Source organism: Dendropsophus ebraccatus, chromosome 2, assembly GCF_027789765.1.
Source record: "Dendropsophus ebraccatus isolate aDenEbr1 chromosome 2, aDenEbr1.pat, whole genome shotgun sequence".
Taxonomy (NCBI): Eukaryota; Metazoa; Chordata; class Amphibia; order Anura; family Hylidae; genus Dendropsophus; species Dendropsophus ebraccatus.
In genome coordinates this window covers 29695096-29712532 of record NC_091455.1, presented here as the reverse complement: position 1 = coordinate 29712532, position 17437 = coordinate 29695096, and the positions used below count along the sequence as shown (strand labels likewise).

At 42.0% G+C, this 17437-nt stretch overlaps 1 protein-coding gene across 2 annotated transcripts in view; it reads left to right on the top strand.

The window, feature by feature from the left end:
• Window positions 1–255: 255 nt before the first annotated feature.
• OXR1 (oxidation resistance 1) overlaps window positions 256–17437 on the top strand; it is a 334109-nt gene continuing 316927 nt past the window's right edge. The window contains exon 1 of one of the 2 annotated variants that reach the window (XM_069957201.1): window positions 256–312. The gene's annotated coding sequence lies outside the window, so the exon portion shown is untranslated. The remainder of the gene's footprint in view (window positions 313–17437) is intronic. The other variant, XM_069957204.1, reaches the window with a different exon arrangement.

Genomic DNA, 17437 nt, shown 5'->3' with positions numbered 1-17437 from the left:
ATCAGGTCAGCCAGGATCCGCAAAGAAGCAGACAGGTTACTGTTTCTTTAAGCCCCAGCTGTTCCTTTTGCAGGTGCTATTTTTAGCAGCACTCCATGGTAGAATCCAGATTACCCCTCCTTGCTGCAATAGTCTTGGTAGTTCCCAGTCTGAGAAGGTCAGAAAACTGAGCATGTCTAGATGTGCTCTGTGGAGCTAGGATGCACTTGCTGATGATACAATACATCCAATGCAAAAGTCCTTGAGCAAGCTGTCAATGTGCATTGCTGAGCAGGCTGGGACTGTGTGGGACATACCTTCTGCTTCTTACCAGTAAGTTGCTCTTGTTATTGTGAATTGCTGCTGGTGGTGAGGCTGCTGCAGAGCCTGGTGTGGATGGGACAGCAGCTGCAGTGGATGGCAGGGAGCTGTCCAGTCCCCTGGTGCTGATGTGTGACAGTAGTGGGAGGCAAGGTGCTTCCATAGTGTTGTTGGTTGTTATAGATGTGCTGGACTTTGTGCATGTTTTATATGATTATATGAAGTATAGAAAGAAAGCTTCATGACAGCTGCAAAGACAACAAACACAACACACAACAACAACAACAAGCAGGGCTGGGATGACCCTACTGCACAGGGCTCAGGGCACCCATTGTACAGTCCTGTGGCAAGAGATCAATTGTCTCCTTTGATATTCTAGTAGATAAGAGTCACTTATGCTCTGCGCCAGCTTATTCTTATTCAGATGAGGCTACTGAAATATGTATATGTGTTGAGATGACTACACTGGTGCCATTGTTCTGTACCCATTATCTGACAGGGCTTTGGATACAGTCTGGTGGTAGTAGTAGGTGCTGGTGCAGAATACACTGTGCCAGGGGAGGGAGGTTAGTAAACACAGAATGTTCCCGTGTTGGCGGGAAAAGACCAGCAAATGCTACACAGAAACAGTACACCCACTGATGAGTGGAGTTGTTTCTTAGCCATAGGATAGACAGTGCCATTAAAGTTTGTAGCAGGGAGCTGCAAACTTTTTTTTTTTTTTTATTAGGTAACAATGCAGAAGCATGTAACAGTGCTGAGTTTGCAATTTGGTGCATGGTAATACAATGAGCTCTGCTACATATATTACATATAATATAAATACAGCTCTGCTACATATAAGTATATATCTATCTATCTATCTATCTATCTATCTGGCTATCTATATATAGCTCTGCTACATATAATACATATTATATAAATACAGCTCTGCTACATATAAATACATATAATATAAATACAGCTCTGCTACATATAATACATATTATATATACACAGCTCTGCTACATCTAAATACATATAATGATAAATATATGTGCTTAATGTTTGACAATGTTTCCTGGTGATAATAGAAGTCTTTTGATGCAATAGGCCTCATAACCCCTATAATTTATGGTTGCATGCTATAAAAATTTAAAATGAATACAGTTGCATACAGATGTAGCAGAGCTGATTTTGTTGGGTCAGATAAAAGATCAGTAATAGGGTGTTAGCCATAGAGACGAGATAGCAATCGCGGGGAACTGTTGTAGGGTATAAATCATATATGCAGCCAATGATAGTAATGAAGGTATCTTTTTGTTTAAGGGGCTGAATAAACTATTGGTGCACGGTTTGGATACAGGTTAGGTCTGTTCCTTAGGTGTAGATGAGCTGAGTTTGTTGCTTGGCACAGCTATAGCACGATATTAGTCTACTTTATGAAAAGGTTACAAGATGACAAGTCAGCTTTTGTTGCAAATGTGTTGACTATATTCTATAATCTATTGATTCCCATTATTTAAGAAAAAAGTTTAAATATGATCAGTGTTTGTAGTAATGTATGAGGACTGAAATTAAATATTATTATTTCGATTGTAAATTCTTAATTATCTATCTCTAATAATAATCATTATTATTATTATTATTATTATTATTTACATAATATGGGACTTGCTTACCCCAATAAGATGTGTCCCAAATAAAATTTCCCCATATGAGATTTAATAAATCTATAGATGTAGCAGAGGTTATTATCCAGGATTTAAAAAAAAAAAAATTCTTAATGTGTTCCAAAAACAGCCCCACCCCAGTCTTCAGATGTATGTGGTGTTATGACTCTATTGACTTCAAAGCAACTGAGCTTCAGTACCACACACATGCTGAGTACAAGAGTGGCACTGTTTCTATAACAGGGTATATATATATATATATATATATATATATATATATATATATATATAGAATTATTATTTTTTATTCAGCTCATCCCAGCAAGTGCCAGAGATTTGTTATTTACTTCTATTCAAAAAAAATCTCCAGTCTTCCAGTACTTATCAGCTGCTGTATGTCCTGCAGGAAGTGGTGTATTCTCTCCAGTCTGACACAGTGCTCTCTGCTGCCACCTCTGTCCATGTCAGGAACTGTCCAGAGCAGTAGCAAATCCCCATAAAAAACTCTCCTGCTCTGGACAGTTCCTGACATGGACAGTTCCTGACATTGAAAAAAGTCCACATGGAATGGACTGCAACGTCGCTTGTATCCACAGATGTGTGTTGAATAAAACTCTTCACCAGTTCACTTTATCTTCCGAGTGCCGCGGTTGTTTATTGGTTGTCTGAATATACACCGAAGGATCACGGTGAGACGGCTGGCACCGTATCTTCAATTCCCTTCAAGAATGCTGCGTGACTTTGTTTTGTCTATCTATCTATCTATCTATCTATCTATCTATCTATCTATCTATCTATCTATCTATCTATGCAGAGAATCCACAGCACTCCAGTGTAGTGAAAAAGCTCAATAAGCTGTGTTTATTCAGTCAATTCATAGTGCAACACTCCAAACGCAACGTTTCAGTGACTCTCTGTCACCATTTTCAAGCGTGAAATTTTCACGCTTGAAAATGGTGACAGAGAGTCACTGAAACGTTGCGTTTGGAGTCTTGCACTATGAATTGACTGAATAAACACAGCTTATTGAGCTTTTTCACTACACTGGAGTGCTGTGGATTCTCTGCATATATACTCACAACGATCTTTGGTCTGGATCAAGATCCGCTGGCACCACCATTACCACATTAAAGCAGTGCTGCTTCTTCTCTTTTGATATCTATCTATCTATCTATCTATCTATCTATCTCCTATCTATCTATCTTCTATCTATCTATCTATCTATCTATCTATCTGTCTCCTATCTATCTATGTGTCTCCTATCTATCTATCTATCTATCTATCTATCTATCTATCTATCTATCCTCTATCTATATATCTATCTATATGCTATCTATCCATCTATCTATCTCCTATCTATCTATCTATCTATCTATCTATCTCCTATCTATCTCCTATCTATCTATCTATCTATCTATCTATCTATCTATCTATCTATCTATCTATCTATCTATCTATCTCCTATCTATCCATCTATCTATCTCCTATCTATCTATCTATCTCCTATCTATCTATCTATCTATCTATCTATCTATCTATCTATCTATCTATCTATCTATCTATCTCCTATCTATCCATCTATCTATCTCCTATCTATCTATCTATCTCCTATCTATCTCCTATCTATCTATCTATCTATCTATCTATCTATCTATCCATGGCCGTTTCTAGGGGCGGGCAGGCCGGGCGACCGCACGGGGCGCCGAGAGGTTGGGGGCACTGGTGGCACCCCCAGGACCTCACTTAGCGGCGCGTACTCCCGGCCGTCAGCCCGCCCGCCCCATCACCTGCTCAGACCCCTGTACCGCCCGCTGCACTGCAGCTCCACCCCCCCCCCCCCCCCCCGGACAGCGCTTGGCCAAGCCGAACGCTCATCACCCAGCTGGCTGCTGCCGCCCCCTCCTCTGGGTCCTGGCCTGACCTCCCCATCACCTGCTCAGACCACTGGACCGCCCACCGGACCGCAGCTCCGCCCCCGGAAGGCACTTGACCGCGCTCATTACCCGGCTGGCTGCTGCCGCCCCCTCACACATCGTCTCCCTCCAGCATATGACGTCATCTGACTGTGCTGGAGGGAGAAGATGTGTGCAGGGGCGGCGGCGGCGGCCTGCTTGCTCCTCGCAGGCCGGAGGAGAAGAACAGACAGGGACCCGCCCTATCTATTGAGGTGAGTATAATGTTGTTTTTTTGTGTGTGTGTGTGTGTTTTGGGGGGTGGGGTGCAGAGCACAGGGGGAGATTATTTATATGAGGACAGCATAGGGGGGATTTTTTACTATGGGGGGCAGAGCACAGGGGGGGGATTATTAATATGAGGATAGCCTTGGGGGGGATTATTAATATGAGGACAGCATTGGGGGGGATTATTAATATGAGGACAGCATTGGGGGGATTATTAATATGAGGATAGCATTGGGGGGGATTATTAATATGAGGATAGCATTGGGGGGGATTATTAATATGAGGACAGCATTGGGGGGATTATTAATATGAGGACAGCATTGGGGGGATTATTAATATGAGGACAGCATTGGGGGATTATTAATATACGGATAGCATTGGGGGGATTATTAATATGAGGATAACATTGGGGGGATTATTAATATGAGGACAGCATTGGGGGGGATTATTAATATGGGGACAGCATTGGGGGGGATTATTAATATGAGGATAGCATTGGGGGGATTATTAATATGAGGACAGCATTGGGGGGATTATTAATATGGGGACAGCATTGGGGGGATTATTAACATGGGGACAGCATTGGGGGGGATTATTAATATGAGGACAGCATTGGGGGGGATTATTAATATGAGGATAGCATTGGGGGGATTATTAATATGGGGACAGCATTGGGGGGATTATTAATATGAGGATAGCATTGGGGGGGATTATTAATATGAGGACAGCATTGGGGGGGATTATTAATATGGGGACAGCATTGGGGGGGGGTTATTAATATGAGGATAGCATTGGGGGGATTATTAGTATGTGGATAGCATTGGGGGGATTATAAATATGAGGATAGCATTGGGGGGGATTATTAATATGAGGACAGCATTGGGGGGGATTATTAATATGGAGACAGCATTGGGGGGGATTATTAATATGAGGATAGCATTGGGGGGATTATAAATATGAGGACAGCATTGGGGGGGATTATTAATATGAGGATAGCATTGGGGGGATTATTAATATGAGGACAGCACAGGGGGGGGGGATTATTACTAATTTGGATGCAGCACGGCAAATTATTACTATGGGGACAGCACAGGTGGCATTATTACTATATGGGGGCACAGCAGGGGATGCTACATACAGGGGGCAACCCACAAACCTACTGACTTTACTGCACATGACACAAAAAAGTGGAAATTGTAAAAGTGCAGAGCCTAAAAATGTTTGTCTGGCAGGTTCACAAGAGATCATCATAGTGGTCCTGGCCAGAAGGGGAGTAAAAGGGAACAAAGAAGACGTCACCTGTGAGTCACTGAATGACTTTTTTTTGCCCCACGTAGAAAAGGGTTGAATAACACTGCTGTATGCCATGATACACACACTGCTTCCCCCTAGTAACACCCGCACCCCCTCCACATATCACTTTGGGGGGGGGGGGGGGGGGCGCTTTCAGCAGGATTCGCCCTGTAGTTCAAATTACCTAGAAACTGCCCTGTATCTATCTATCTATCTATCTCCTATCTATCTATCTATCTATCCTGGAGAGATACATGAACTTTCAAGCATGTTTGTGCGTCTCTGCAGTGGAGAGACGTTTCAAGAGAATAGACTTTGTACTTATGCAAATTTTGTATATATTCACACAGCCTTTGTATTTATTCACACAGCCTTTGCAACACTGAGATCACCAGTGATTACGTATTTGTATGCACCTGGATTCCTTTACCAATAGATGAAGCACTAGAAGTTTACACATGTGATTGACACATCTCACAACCAATGAATTTGCTTGATTTTGATTATGCACCTATATAAATGATTATGGTTTGTTCACTATTATAGCTTGAAAATGGTAGCGAGAGGCCACAGAAATGTTGCCTAATTACTTTGTATGCTGTGCACTTTGTGAATAAATGTAAACCCTTTTTTTTTACCTCATCTGGAGTGCCGTCAAGCTACTTTATTTCTATCTATCTATCTATCTATCTATCTATCTATCTATCTATCTATCTATCTATCTATGTGTCTCCTATCTATCTATCTATCTATCTATCTCTTATCTATCTATCTATCTATCTATCTATCTATCTATCTATCTATCTATGTGTCTCCTATCTATCTATCTATCTATCTCTTATCTATCTATCTATCTATCTATCTATCTATCTATCTATCTATCTATCTATCTATCTATCTTACCCAGTAGCTCTCCCAGCTCCATTCTGGTGACCATGTCCCATAGTCCTCCCATGTAATGAGAAGGCTCGCTCTGCTCTTAGCCACTTGTCAGGATTTATTATGTCATCTCACAATCTGATGGGCAGTGAAGTTTGTTATTGTCGGGATAGGAATATAAATATTTTATTGGCAGCTTTTCTAATTGTGTTTGTCATCTCTTATGAGAAAAGCAAAGCTGGAAAATGATTTTTTCTTAGCTTTTTTCCTGCGCAGGGAGATGGGGACATTTCTAACATAGTCTCCACATTGTTTCCTAATAACTCAGCAATTACATGTGGGTTGGGGCAGACGCTTCCATACATTAGCTGCTTATTAGACTGTATGTTGTGTTATTTGCTGTGGATGATGCATCCGTGTTATCCTAATGTTTACTGCATGAATCACATATAATGAAGAGCTTTACATTCATCTGTATTCGAGGTGCACAATATAACGTATAGTAGTAATGGTTTCTTCACACATCTCTTATTGCAGCGAGACCACTTATAATGGTTATAGTGCTTCGTCCTTGGAATGTAAGAGATTAAAGAACATTTATACTGTATGTCGCTGGAATATATTGGCTGAGTTTGTTGACTCTTGAAAAATGGATATCTATCTATTTATCTATCTATCTTTCTCTATTATCTATCTATCTATCTATCTATCTATGTATCTATCTATTTATATATATCTATCTATCTCTATTATCTATCTATCTATCTATCTATCTATCTCTATTATCTATCTATCTATCTATCTATCTATCTATCTATCTATCTATCTATCTATCTATCTCTATTATCTATCTATCTATCTATCTATCTATCTATGTATCTATCTCCTATCTATCTATCCATCTATCTATCTATCTATCTATCTATCTATCTATCTATCTATCTCCTACTTATCTATTTATCTATCTATCTCCTATCTATTATCTATCTATCTATCTATCTATTATCTATCATCTATCATCTATCATCTATCTATCTATCTATTTATCTATCTCCTTTCTATCTATTATCTATCTATCTATCTATCTATCTATCAATTCAAATTTCAAAAAGCTTTATTGCCAGGTCCAAAATATACATTTATATATGGGGTGTGTCATGTGGGAAGGAGGGTGGATATGAGGTATGGGGCAGGATTGGGGTATAATAGGGTGTATAACAGTCCATGGTCTCTTATGATCCTCTCAGCTGGTGGCAGGTGGAGACATACTGGGCAGCTACCTCCAGGGTGGCCTCCTCTTCATCCAGCAGAATGTGACATTTCCTCTCCTCATCTATGGAGGTGAAGTCCGGGATGATGGTGGAGAGTCTCTGGAAGTAGGTGACCCTGGTGGATGATGGTGGAGAGTCTCTGGAAGTAGGTGACCCTGGTGGATGATGGTGGAGAGTCTCTGGAAGTAGGTGACCCTGGTGGATGATGGTGGAGAGTCTCTGGAAGTAGGTGACCCTGGTGGATGATGGTGGAGAGTCTCTGGAAGTAGGTGACCCTGGTGGATGATGGTGGAGAGTCTCTGGAAGTAGATGACCCTGGTGGATGATGGTGGAGAGTCTCTGGAAGTAGGTGACCCTGGTGGATAAGTATTTGCTGCAGTGTAGCAATAAGTGGGCCTCATCCTCCAGGTCTCCCTGCTCGCAGTGCCGGCACAGTCGGCTCTCCTGCGGCTTGTATGTCTGTCTGTGCCGCCTCGTCTCTATCTCCAGGCTGTCGGCGTTCAGTCTATAGAGGCTTAGGGTCTGCCTGTGTTTGGGGTGGTGCAGCCTCTCCAGGTATGACGTTATGGTGTAGTCTCTCTGCAATGACTGGTAGATGGTGAGTTTCTTGGAGTTACTTATTTTTCTCCTCCATCCCTCTGTATATTGCCCCTGGTATGTCTCTATCACCCCCTTTATTTGGGCTTTTGTCAGGGCATGTTGTGGGGTTTGGCTGGACTGGTGGGTGATGCCCTGTTGGAGGGCACATTGGGCTCCATGGCTCAGGGAGGCTTTGTGGTGATAGGAGTCATCTCTTCTTATCCTGTATATAGACTAGGTACACATGCTTACCCTATGGGTCAGGGACAAATGTATTACTACTATTACTGGATTCATTTTTGTCCAGTCTTATTTACCCACCTCATTTCCCCATTGGGTGTACAAACATGTCAGAAGCCCCATATATAATTTATATTTACACATAGCGCCTTGGGCAGCGGCCTCTGTAAATATAGCTCTCTATACATCTATTCTCTTGTACTGCTGTCGAGCAGACTGCTGAGTAGACACTATTGTAATATCATGTCAAAGCAACAACAGCTTATAAATGTGTTGTGCAGCGTAAACTTGCCAAAGCTTTTTTTATGGTTTTATAAAAAATAATAAAAAAAAAAATAAAGAAAAAAGTAGTGGTGTTTCTAAGTGTTTATATTGTTTAATACAATGTAAATATTTTTACCCCTACCCTGTAGCAGACACAATGGGGGACATTTAATAAAGATGCGCATCTGGCGTTTGCCATAGAAGAGTGCAGACGTGTGCCTTTGCCATGGGGTACATCAGCCATACGCCCTGCTCACTAGGCTTGATAAATGTCCCCCAATAAGCTGACACTTCCAGTTATCTGCAGCTCACTTGCCAGCTTTACTGTGTAGCCTGGGACTGTTCTCTTATTTTTTTCTTTGGGGAGAGGACTTTTATTACTTCCATTGGCCTCAGGCTGGGACACTACCTGAACATCCTCAGCTTTGCTACATCTTCAGCTCTGCTGCATCTCCACTTGTAACTGGCCACTACCTGAACACACCCAGCTCTGCTACTTCACCCCCAGAGGCTATTGCCCTTGCTGGGTGGAATCTCTTGCTCCAGACCAGCACCACCTTCTGGACCTGCTTCCTGCTTTTACACATATTGGACTTTTCTATGTCTTCACTATTACTACCAGGCTACTGGCCTACTGCACCCAGCTATTGGCCAGCTGTTACTCTAACCAGGAGAACCAAGAGAACTGGTATCCTCTAGCAGTAGAAGTCGAGGTCCACATCCTGGAGCAGGATATAGAGTGAGAGCTTAGAGGGTGCTTAGTCTCCACTCCTGAGTTTGGTCCAAAGTCAAAGACATTACACTTAAGGCCCTATTCCACGGAACAATTATCGGCCGATAATCGTCCCGTGGAATAGAAGGCAACGTTTGTTGCTGTTGTTTGTTTTTCAACCATGTTGAAAAACGAATGACTGGGATAGCAGTAATCTGCTGCCACCACCCCGCGCAATAGAAGCGGCGGCAGCAGACCGCCACTATCCTCTATGGGCTGCCCGAACGATCTAGCGATCACCCGGGCAGCTCCCCTTTATCCCGTAATCACCCACTCGCTGCCATGGTGTGTAATAACAGTGGCAGCGAGCGGGAAATGAGGAGCAAATGAGCGCTGACAGCGCTAGTTTGTTCCTTACAGTCAATCCATGGAATAGAGGCTTTAGTTAACAATGTTGTTTAGAATTTTCTTTCTTTCTTTCTTTCTTTCTTTTCTATCTAGTTGCAGTCTCTCTCTCTCTCTCTCTCTCTCTCTCTATATATATATATATATATATATATATACACACATTTGTACACATATATCTATTCTGCTCCTTGGATAGTGATGCCGTCCTGCATCCTTCCTCAGATGTTCTTGTTTCCTTTGGATTTGTTTGCTGTGGTTTTATTACTTATGGGTAATTCTGTGCGGAATGAATGGAGCGGTGACAGCTTGCTGCATCATCAGATCTCTTGGCGAGGAGTTTGCACATACACATTGTTAATTTATATGCGTATAAAAGCTCCGTTCTCCCGGTGTCAGGTGAGAAGATGCCCTGTAATAAGCCAATGATGGCTACAATACACGATTTACTTCTCTTTATTGGTCTGCAGTATAACATTTGCCCTTTCTATATTTACAGTATATGCTTTATACTGATTCTTTTCTTTTTCTTTTTACTTGGGTAAGGCAGACAGTAGCTGTAATAATCATCAGCTATTAGATACAGATTGTGGGTTATAACACAGACGCAGTTGTGAAGAGAATCCCCTCCAATCACCTCCAAACAACTTTGTCATCAGCAATTTAAAAAGAGACTCCAGCGTTTCCTGCCTGTTCTGCAAAGCTTGAAGTGAAGAGACAGCGTACACGCTGGGTGGTTGGGTTGCCTAGGTCACCATTCGGCTTCCAGCAACTTCAGTGCATGAGCCCTTTGTAGTCAATAGGGCTAGTGCATGGAAGTGGCTGGGCATCATATGGTTGCTTTGGCCTGACTTGACCCTCCAGCATGTGTAGCGTGTAGTTAAAGGAGTTGTAGCCTTAAAGAAATATGGTAAAATCAGATGTATACCACATACATATATGTTGAGTAGAACAAATGTGTGTTTTTTTTTTGTTTGTTTTTTTTAGCAAAGTAACTAACATCACTGTACTGCATTTATTCCCATGGATCTATTTACTTCCTGGTTTCCCCTCTGAACTATGACCTTTCTGTTGCCGTGTAATGCTGGGTTCACGCTGCGTTTTTGCAATCCGTTGATGAAAAAAATGATTGCATTTGTGTGCATCCGTTTTGATCCGTTTTTCCATTGACTTCAATAAAAATAAAAAAAAAACGGATCAAAACGGATCCGTTTTTTTTTAGCGGACACAAAAAGTAGTGTCAGCTAAGTTTTTGTGTCCGTCAAAAAAACGGATCCGTTATGATCCATTTTTTTTAAAATGGAAGTCAATGGAAAAACGAATTAAAACGGATGCATACAAATGCATCCTTTCTTTCATCCGTTTTTTGCAAAAAAAAAAAAACGGATTAAAAAAACGGATTGCAAAAAGGCAGTGTGAACCTAGCCTAACACTGCACACACTTTCCCACAATCCTTTCTTGCTTTCACACTCAGTAAAGACCAACTGCCAGTACTTCCAGGAGACTACCGCTGAACTGAGCATGCAGGGCCGGCTCCAGGTTTTTGTAGGCCCTTGGGCGACAGAGCCTCAGCAGGCCCATCATCCATCCACTATGCACAATCACTTGAGACACTACCAACATCCACCACATATTACTGACAGACAGAATTTACAGCTCAGCCTTCTCCCTCTTCCTCTCTGCTGGCTGATCTCACTGTAAGGTTGAGGACCTTTGGGTCATGTGATCACGTCCTTCACCCTTTTCTCTTTGTGCGCAGGTCCTGCTCCTTTCTCCTATATCTTCTGATGTTCAGCGCTCACCCTGCACTACAGTGAGGGGGCTGAACATCAGAACTCTGGGCCCCTTGAGGCGCTGTGGGCCCTGGCAATTACCCGACTAAGCCCTGTGCTGATACTAGCCCTGTGAGCATGCCTGACCACTAGAGATGAGCGAACCAGGTCCGGGTTCAAGTCCATCCGAACCGGAACGATCGGCATTTGATTAGCGGGGGCTGCTGAAGTTGGATAAAGCTCCAAAGTTGTCTGGAAAACATGGATACAGCCAATGACTATATCCATGATTTCCACATAGCCTTAGGGCTTTATCCAACTTCAGCAGCCACCGCTAATCAAATGCCGAAAGTTCGGGTTCGGATGGACTCAAGCAAGTTTGAGGTTCGCTCATCTCTACTGACCACCTTAATGGATCAGAACTAGAGATGAGCAAAGTTTGAATTTTCTTAACAAATTTAGCAAAAAATTGCGTAGTCAATAAAGCTAATTTTTGCTACATTTATTTTACAAAAATGTTTTGCTCCCCTGTCCCGTACTCCCTCTGGCGTCCTTTTCTGTGTCTCAGCCACCTCCAGCCCCTTTAGGCGGTCACTGACTGAGAGACATCACTGCGGCCAGCGATTGGCTGAGCAAGCTGTCATTCCTGTGTCTAGATAGTAACAGCCTGTCCAGTCAATCATTGGCCCAGAGCTGTCTTTTCTCACTCAGTCAGTGATTGGCTGAGTGGGTTGGAGGTGGCTGAAGACACAAAGGAGGACACCGGGGGATGGCAGACAGGTAAGTATAGATTCATTAAATTCAGTTGACGAAGTTCATGAATTTTGCAGTAAAAATTATATCTCTCTATATCTATATCTCTTTTACAGGACATTTCAGAATTGTTTAGACATTCGAAATTTGTTCAGTTTTACAAAATGCATCAGTTTAGACATAGTTTTCTTATTGCAGAACCCCTTTAAGCTCTTTAAGGGTTTCACTAGTGGTCTAAGGCTGACCATACATTGAGAAGTCACACATACTGTACCAAATGCGATATTTTACAAATAAGACAACTCATTGACATCAAAGGTAAAAAAAAAATATTGACCATGATGAATTTTGAACAACAGATCCTTTAGTCAAATGATTTAAAGGGGTTATCCCCTATCTGCAGAATTATGGACAAACCAGCTCAGGGACCCTCACTGATTACAGGAGGTCCCTTGTCCCCTAAGTGATTGGAACGACCATTCCATTCCATTTGGTTGGCCACTGCTAGAGAGCTTGGGGTTGGGACATCTTTAACATGACTTGCAAGTTCATATACAGCTCACTGATCTATTCTCAGGAAAATTGGATTGGATCTTTCTGGGCAATGCTTGATATCCCTCCCTCCAAACACTACAAAGTATTTTTAACGCTTTCTAGGTGCCTCTGACTCTCAATCAGCAATAATCCAATGTGTACGGCCATCTTTTGCTTCAATTTTTGTATTAAGACAGGAAAAATACCATACAGTATTAGGCTATGTTCACATTACGTAAAATAACGGCCGTTGTTTTCACCGGCCGGACTTTTGCGTCCAAAACTACAGCCGTAGAATTACGAGCGTACGGGCTAGTCGTGAAACTACGGTCGTTGTTTAATTTTGCTTTCTAGCATGTTTTAAAGCCGGATAAAACAGGTCATCTACTTTAAATACTGCTCCCAGCCCGAGGAACCACTCAGAATTTGTTTTACATCAAAATCAAGTTTAATTCGGCAGATATAAGTTTTACGTTTGCGGCCGCGTTGAAATCCACGGCCATTTTTGGAGCATTACCGGCCGGAAATAATTGACATGTTAATTTTTCACAGGAACGTATATACAACGGCCGTTCTCTGATACGTAGTGTGCATTCAACGGCCGTAGTTACATTTCATTGCAGTTATAATAGGGAACCTCAAAACAACACCCGTAGTTTTACGACGAGGACTACAGCCATTGTTTTACGTAGTGTAAACATAGCCTTAGGCTATATTCACACAACTTAAGAGACCGGCCGTTCCATGACCCGGCCTGGTAACGGAATGGCTGATCTCTGAAAAGATCAGATCTTTAGGGCTGCAGAGTTCTGATGCGGGCGCATTCCATGCGCTCGCATCAGAACTCCCAACAGCACACTATGGAGCGTACGTCCGGAGTCGCTCGCTCCATGGTGTGCACTGACATGTTAGTTTTCTACAGCGCCGCGAGAGATCCTGGGCCGGAGGGTATACTATGTGTACACGCTCCGGACGGGATTCCATAGACAGCAAGACAATGTATATTTTTGTAAAAGTACAGCCATTGTTGCCGATTACAACAACGGCCGTACTTTTACGGAAATATACGTTGTGTAAACATGGCCTTGGGTGGTGAAGAGCACATCACAGGGCAGACACTGTGCAAGCAGAAATTAACCTAAGCACGTGGCTGGCACCCCCAGTTTATACTCGGTGACTGTGAGCAGACTGTCATGCAGCTTTAACATATTTCAATGAGAAACTATCTCCATAACACCCAGATTTACAGTAAAATTAATGCTACATGCCCCTGTTCAGACCTCTTCACTATGTACATGACACCATATCCTTGCATCCTCCAGCTTCTTTTTGCCCCATATTCATAACAACATGCAGCCTTTTAAGTATTTCTAAGATGAAAACATTACTGAAATGCAAAAGGATATAATGAGGGAAATGCCATTGCATGGATTACCTGGCAAGCCTACAAGTAGTTACATTTTGGCACCTACCCATTTTGAGTTATTAATTATTCACTGTGCTGTCTATAAGTGAAGTATAGAAACACTTATTGGTTTAGATCTTGCCTCATTCAGATGACATGGTGAACTTCTGGCATGGTTGGATGTATTAATGAAGGAACACCTACAGTTCCACCAGCCCATGATTTTTCCCATCTTGAGCAACCATTCAATACCGGGCACTGTTTGCATTTATTTTACTTTTACTGTCAGTGTTGTTGTGCCTGAATGTAGCTGTGATCCCCATTGTTTAGTGGTGGAGGGCTGTCATAAAACTTATCTAAGAGAAAGATAAGGCTGGACACATCTGCAAATGACCTTTACTCATTTCTTTTAACACACTGCTGTCATCATTACTGTCAAGCATCTCATACCTCTCAAAACAGCTGCAATGCCATGAAACATTCATAGTAATATGCCACAGCTTTCCATGTGCCTCCAGTGCACTTCACACCACTAAGAGGTATCCCACACTTCCATATGTACCTTTTGTGTACCTTACATAACTAATAGCATCCCACAGCTCCTCTTGTACCTCCGGTGAACCTAATGATACTAACAAGCAGCCTACAGCTCCCATGTACCTCTAGTGTGCCCAATGAAACTAACAAGCAATCTACAGCTCCCAAGTACATCTAGTGCACCCAATGACATTAACAAGAAACCTACAGCTTCTCACGTACCTTCAGGGCACCCATGACATTAACAAGCAACCTACAGTTCGCCATGTACCTTTAGTGCACCCAATTACAATAACAGGCAACCTACAGCTCCAATGTACCTCTAGTGCATCCAATTACAATAACAGGCAACCTACAGCTCCAATGTACCTCTAGTGCACCCAATTACCATAACAGGCAACCTACAGCTCCCATTTACCTCTAGTGCACACAATGACTCTAACAAGCAATCTACACCCCCCCCATGTACCACTAGTGCACCCACTGACACTAACAAACAATCTACAGCTCTTCATGTACTTCTAGTGCCCCCAATGACACTAACAAGAAAAACTACAGTTCCACATGTACCTCCGGTTCACAAAATGACACTAACAAGCAACCTATAACTTCCCATGTACCTCTAGTGCGCCCGATGACACTAAAAAGCATACTACAGCACCCCATCTACCTCTAGTGCCCCCAATTACACTAACAAGCAACTTACAGCTCCCATGTATTTCCAGTGCACCCTCACATGATCAACAAGCATCATACAGCTTCCCATGTACCTCCAGTGCCCCCACACACTACTAACAAGCATGCCACTGCTCCTCTTGTGCTTCCAGAGCATGTACTGTACACTACTTTTACCTGCGCACTGTAACTATAAAGTCATAAGAATCTTTATAAAGAATAGAGAATAGATAATATTCCTATGTACATTACAGTCTTCCTCCTCTTTTGGTTGCAGTCTTCTCTTTGCTTTGCACAACAATGCAATAAAAAATAAAATAAAAAAAACACTAGTCTGCCCTTATAGTATTTCCCTTAAATGGCAAAAATACTGCAGGCTTTATCAATCTCACATGGAACTACGGCAGAAACAATGTCATTCTGTGTAAAGCGTAGCTAAATCGGCATGGTCCCCCACGAGCCAGGGGAATGCAGGTCTTGGACTTGGAGCTCCAGGAATGCCAATTGATAATCCAGCCTTGGGGGCAAAATGTGGAAGTATATACAATCCTGGAATATCAGTACTTAGGTCCTCCTCCACTTGGGAGATTAATGGGTTTAATACGCCTTCCATGTCTGATCCTTCAAGTATTGGCATTAGTGCACAAATGTATGAAATAGAAAGATTCTTGAGTCCTCACAGATCCCGAGTGGACAAACTATGTGTATATGCTTTTATTAACTCTGTACCATATGTTGTCATGGATATGTATACCCTGTCTCCTGCCAATATGGCAGAATTACAGCAAGCTGTCATATTCACAGCCAACTATCCCAAAGTCCAATGTATGGCAGGTTGCAATACGTTATTGGACCTAATTCTCGACAAGTTTTATTCCCTCAAGGCAACTGTACATGACCTATCCATGCAATCTGTTCAACTATGGATCCTGGCCGAGGTTGGATGGTTTCACCTATGGAAAATGCTTTTCCCAACTAAGGTGCCCTTCTCTTGCCATAACCTTCACATGCATAAACTGTCATGCACTGACTATAGAGTAAATCAGAGCTTTTATATTATTACTTACCTGGGCAGGGATGTATCTGACCACTCTAGATCTCAGTTAAACCTGAACCTGTCAACCAGTGGTCACAACTGTGCATGGAGGGCAAATCTATTCCCATCTCACAGTATTAAGTGAGTCTGATGATATTTTTATCCCAGAACTCATTGCTGGTATTAGACAACCTTAAGGATTTTCTGACTGGTTGCCTTCAAACAACCATACGATGCCCAGAGGGAGGCGAAATTACACACAATGTTCTTGGATTCTAATGTATTGCCAATTTTTTTTAGATAATAATCAAAATGCATATTGTCTACTAAAAGACAACAGCTTATAGCAGTAGCCACCAGTGCACCAAAACAACTTATTAGCATATCGTATAGAGAAACCTGCTTATAGTTTCCCTTTAATCTCTGCATAGTTAGATTCTCATTGACTATTTGAGAATTAATAATAAATGCTCAGAATTTTAAGGAGTATTCTGGTATATAAAAATGTTCTCTTTTACATCTCTGTATCGTTGTATCCCATCTGTTTATATATATATATATATATATATATATGGTTTTACAATTACTGGCAGCAGTGGTGGTTACATGACCCTTCTGCTGCCACCATTGGTTATATCAGGAACTGCAGGGCTGTATAAGCCCTGATCTTTGCACAGTTACAGCATTAGTGATACATGGCCTTTACTGATGTCTATACTATTGCATGTTTGCATTAAAATAGACATTACAGTTAGGAAAGCAGCCTGCGTCTGTATCGCTGCAGCCACATCTCTGAGAGGCGATAGACTTTTATGCTTTTCTGCTACACTGTGTTGAGTCCCTACTGGCACAAGCTGCTTCCCCATGTCTATTTTAATGCTAACATGTGGAGGATCAGTATCGCCAGCATTGTATTGTAACTGTGTCAGGATCAGCACTTGTGTGGCCC